Genomic DNA, 5,564 nt, shown 5'->3' on the forward strand with positions numbered 1-5,564 from the left:
CACATATATATATATATATATAACGTACAACTTTAAAATATCTAGGTTGTATATTAGTGTACGATATAAATGCAGACGATTTATACACGTAAATAAACACACTGACGCCCATACATATAAATCCAACATTTGCACAAACTTACAAGTGTTCTCACTCGAATCTCTTCACGTTCTATCGAAAACATATTTCTAAAGATCATATATTTACTGCACTTCTCTTAAATCTGTCTCAGCTTCTAAGTCATGCATCAGATTCACTTAAAATTCTTTGAAATTGTGCTTCGAGCAACAGCTGTAAACATTTCGCCATCAATTTGGAAGCGCTGAACCTAATTTGCATAAATTTATGTGAAGTCATAACTTTAATAATATAAAATTTGAAATCAAATGGAAAATATATTTTGACAAATATTTCCATTCCAACCAGCTATGTCTACCTTTCGCATTTATGATTACGATTCGAACATTCAGAATTTGTTTCCTTGCTTAAGAGTTAGTAGTCGCTCAACTAATTAAAACCCTTTTTCAACTCCAACAAATCTGTGTCGTTGTGCGGGAGCTTTGTCGCCTACATTGATGAGTAAACCTGAGGCAGCTATGGTTTCGTAGTAGAAGGGGTTAAAACACTTTTAAAGCTGCTTCCCCACCTGATGAAACATCGACTCCTCCTCCATTCGGACACGGAATAGAGCAGCACTCTCAGCACCCAAGTATTTACCCTACAATTACATATTTCCATTTCAACCAGCCACGTCTTCTTCTACATATTAGGGTCATAAAAAAAGTATTACTATCTAAATCCTCCTGATTTGAACAGCATTCAGAACTAGCTTCTTTGCGTAAATATTTAAAACCTCTTCTCAGATCCAATTTCCGTCCAAATCAGTCAATAAGAGTTACTTCACATTGCAGCCGATTTCTTTTCGGAAACAAAATCGTAGCAACGCGAATTAAAAACACAAAATGTCCACGATTTATGCAAAAGATTTCTTTCAATCCAACTATTTCTTAAGTATTGAAACTTATTTTGTTGCTCTCAAGATTTACGTCTATTTTGTTGGACGCATCTTATTTCACGCTGATAAGGTCTACCCTGTCTTTTGTCTTCCTGTCACATGTTGACAGTATTTCACTGCTTTTCTTTCTACCTAAAAAAAAAACACTAACAAGAAATAAAAACGCAAACGACTAACGTAATATATGCGATAATTTTCAAATATCCAACGTAGAATATTCGAAAGATGTAACAATGGTAATTGTAAATTTTAAAGTTTACACCTTTATGTAACATTATATTACGTTATATTACATTATATTATGCAAAATTATATTACATACGTGCATGATAGTAAGTATGTACATACAAATATGTGTATTACGTATACAGATGTACAGATTTCCATATGTATTTATTTATATGTTTCAGACGCATAAGTATTTACACATCAATCTGTGTGTTTGTGTTTCTTCTCAAAGTTCTCATTTACTGAACACTACAGGAATCATATGAAAGCTGTCAAATCGATATAGCATCTTGCATATTCCGCACTTCGCTGCTGTGAAATGATTCAGTAGGTAATATGTGGGGTGTCAGCATATTTAATGTACAGCGCATTAAAATGCGAAAGAGATAGAAAATATGCCGTTTTATGGTTCATATTTACAAGCCGAGTTCTGTCAAGACATAAATATTTATAAACACAGACAAGACTTTTACACTGAAGCTGACTTTGACCATTTGCTCATATGGGAGGTGTATTTACATTTGTATACACACACACACACACACACACACACACACACACATATAATTTAGATGTGTGTGTGTACATATATATATATATATCATATATATGCGTGTGTGTGCGTGTATGTATACACATATATACATGCACGCAGATACACACACACACACACACACACACACATATATATATACCCCTGCACACTTATACTAATATTCATAGTGTGTATAATTGCATATACATAAATATGCATTTGTACATAAGATGTACCCCCTCATAGACATATATAGAACAAATGAAGGCGATACTCCAGTATGGACGTCACAGTGATAAGTTAATTCAAGAATGTACACACGTACATGTACAAGCTCCAACACACTCGCACATACACGCGTACGCACACACACACACACACACACACACACACACACACACACACACACACTTACATACGCATATATGCCCATACAGACAAGCACACTCACTCTTACCTGTATTTCTTCTTCACTTGTATGCGTTTCTAACTTCATCAACATTTCTATGGGAGTAGAGTGGATCTGAAATTTTTATAGCAGATTGGATTCAGCTGTGCAGGAATCATATTTACAAGATAATGCTGTCAGCAAGCATAAATATTCATAACCTCACACAAGACTTTTAAACTGACATCGGTCGTATGTTGCACCAGTTGCTAACTGTTAAAAAGCATACACATAAGTCTGTTGTAAAAAGTATTAGAACAATCTCCTTTTCTCTGGCAGATAATGAATCTGTTGAGTATTGTTGCTTGAGAGTGAATCGATTCTTCGCCTGCTGTCAGTACACATTGTAAAAATGACAATAAATGACGGGTACTAGTCTGCAATTTGGTGATTGGAACTCGAAACATTTATAGATGATCTTTAATGTCGTAAAGGTTTGCATCTGGAGTACTTTAGTTTCTTCTAAACTCCTTGAATGATGAAGTGGTAAAGATGTTTCACTGGTTTTTTTAACAATAACTCGTATATCAAATTGTTTTAAATACATGAGTAACGAGATCAGGGTTGCTAGAATCATTGTTTAACTAACTATTTTGTATCGTTTGACTATGTGGTTCTCAACCGGAGTCCATATGATCCCTCAGGGTCCATCTAAGATTTTGGCGGCTCCATTCAAGCAAAATAGTAAATTGGAAATCCATGGAAATATCTTAAATGTTCAGGAAAAAAATTTGCTTTAGATGTATTTATTACAAGAAACAGCTAGGTTTCTTTCTGTAACATTTTACATAATTCAAACTACACGAGTGAAAAGGTGATGAACTAAATAGGGATATTGAAAGAAGTATCTATAAAACTAGTTTGTAAAGACGAATGGCTACCAAAATAAAATAATCAAAGGGGCCCATAAATAAAAAAAATGGTTGAGAACCACTGTTTTAACTGATGAGAGAGAATTAAAACCAGCTCTTAATCCATTCTATTAAATGTAGAATTCTCGAAAGATCAAATATGTACTTGGTTACTTTCTTTCAATTAAACATGCACAATAGCCCTTCTTGCAAATTCGGGTTATAATACGAAGACTTCGTGTATTGAGTCAAGAAGAAAAAAATTATCGTGGAATATGTCCTGAACACGTAAAAATTGCATGACCACAGACTCAACTGAGAATCGAACGGGAGTTTCTTATAAATGTGGTACATGAGAGATTATCGTTACTATAAACAGAAAGTAATAATAACTATTTCAATTTTTTTTTTTGCTACAAGGGCAGTGGTGGCGATGAGTCGACTCCAGTGTTCAACTGGTACTTATTTTATCGAACCCGAAAGGATGAAAAGCAAAGTCGACCTTGGCAGAACTTGAACTCAGAACGTAGCGACGGGCGAAATACCGCTAAAGTATTTTGTCCAGCGCGCTAACGATTCTTCCAGCTCGCCGCCAACAGAAAGTAATATTAACAACAATAGTTACTATCTGTCAATCCTATCCCTTTTTTGTGTGATTACAGAAATTAGCGTAGCCGGAGGCAAAAACAACAGCAGTTACTTTAACCCATGAAGTAACAATAACAACGATGATAACAACAACATTGTTACCGTGGCTACAGAAGGTAGGCGCAAAGACAAAAGCAATAATAATAATACCTTCGAAGGATAGCTGCAAAGGGTCAATAATAATAAACGGCTTGGCTACAGTTAAGTGTGTTTCTATCCATATATTAAACACCATGCCGTTTTCAATACTCGGAATTCCCAAAATTTCGTTACCATGGATATATTTCTAGTTTATTTATAAATATCACAGAAAATACGAACGAATGAATAAGTTACCAATTGACACACGTTTGCAATATCTTAAAAATATGAAATCCTTAAATATGATTGAGAATATGATCAGCATCGACCTCACGTTCAATCAACATATTCCAAAACAATATATTATCGACTGTTTATTAAATATGCGTAAAGAATTTCTTGTGGATATTGTTTTGTAGATTTGTGTCCGTCTTACGTATTTTATTTTTGCAGTTCTGGTTAACCGAATTAAATTCTTTCGCTCCGCAGAATATAAAAGACAATCTTTAATATTTCGCCAATACATTTTGCTTCATGCTAACCAATCATTCTATTTTCAAATTTAATCAAAGTAGTTATTTCTCTAATGAAAATTAATAATAAATCGCCCTGAATAAAAAGTAAATGCATTCATTCACTTTCTTTTCTTTCTTTTTCGTTTTTCGAAATCGATATTACTATTATTTTTTCCAAATATTACAAGAATAATAAAGTAAAGAATATAAAAAATAGCAATTAAATCGCTCTTGACTAATCTCAATAGACACTGGGAATACTTTGTAACCAAATGCTGGAAATTGTGAATAACATTTACTTCTATCCAACGTCCAATTAATTTTTCGCTATTATCTTTTTTCTCTGATTATTTTGAAGAAATATTGAAGTGTATTGCAGATTATTCCTACCGCTTTTCAGAAATTTCTGATCAATATTCTTTAGAAATATTCATGAAATCTGTAGAAGTCGAAGTAAAGAGATCACAATCCAACTGAAAAACACATCGTAATATCTAAGGAATAAAGGGAGCTGTTCCGCCCTTTAATTTGAATACGAACTAATAACATTTGTGTAGTACATTCCTTAGAGTGAAAACCTCTGCTTAACAAGGAAGTTATTTTCATTTCTTTTACTTCTTAAATTCTCATCACAATTTTTGTCTAACCAATTTGGTTCTAGCCATTCATTAAGTTGGATTTAAAAAGCGATTAAATTTAGAATAAGAAGTATAGCCTGTATTATTAGGGCCAATGTTTAGGCGATAATACTTTTGAATTTCTTAATGTTTACTAAATTTAATTTTTAATAATCCATTTGAAAATTGCGGAATTCATCCCTTTCGGCACTTAGAACAATCCGTCGACTTCTTTGTTTCAATTCCTGTCACTCTCCTCTTTAAATTCTTTAAGATCTAGTTATGCGAATTACGCTTGTCAGTATTGTATTACTCGATTTTTGTATATGTTAACTTGTCTATATCTATCTGGAAGCGAATAGGAGAATGGTGCGCTACTGAGGTCAAATACAGGCCATAAACATTTGACACAAGACCACTGCTGACTATTGCCTCCAAATCAAATTTCCATTTTTCGAAAACATATTAATTCAGCTAAACACATACACGCACACACACACACACGAACACAAATACAAACAGACATACACACACATACACACACACACATATATAATTGAAAGCGAAGAGAGTATGTGTGTGTGTGTGTGTGTGTGTGTGTGTGTGTGTGTGTGTGTGTGTGTGT

The 5,564-nt window shown here is 33.7% G+C and overlaps 1 protein-coding gene across 1 annotated transcript in view; it reads left to right on the top strand.

The window, feature by feature from the left end:
• The window catches only part of LOC106868905 (uncharacterized), a 695,008-nt gene that overhangs the window by 470,522 nt on the left and 218,922 nt on the right, over positions 1-5,564 (top strand). The gene's annotated exons all lie outside the window — the stretch shown is intronic.

Source organism: Octopus bimaculoides, chromosome 18 (assembly GCF_001194135.2).
Source record: "Octopus bimaculoides isolate UCB-OBI-ISO-001 chromosome 18, ASM119413v2, whole genome shotgun sequence".
Taxonomy (NCBI): Eukaryota; Metazoa; Mollusca; class Cephalopoda; order Octopoda; family Octopodidae; genus Octopus; species Octopus bimaculoides.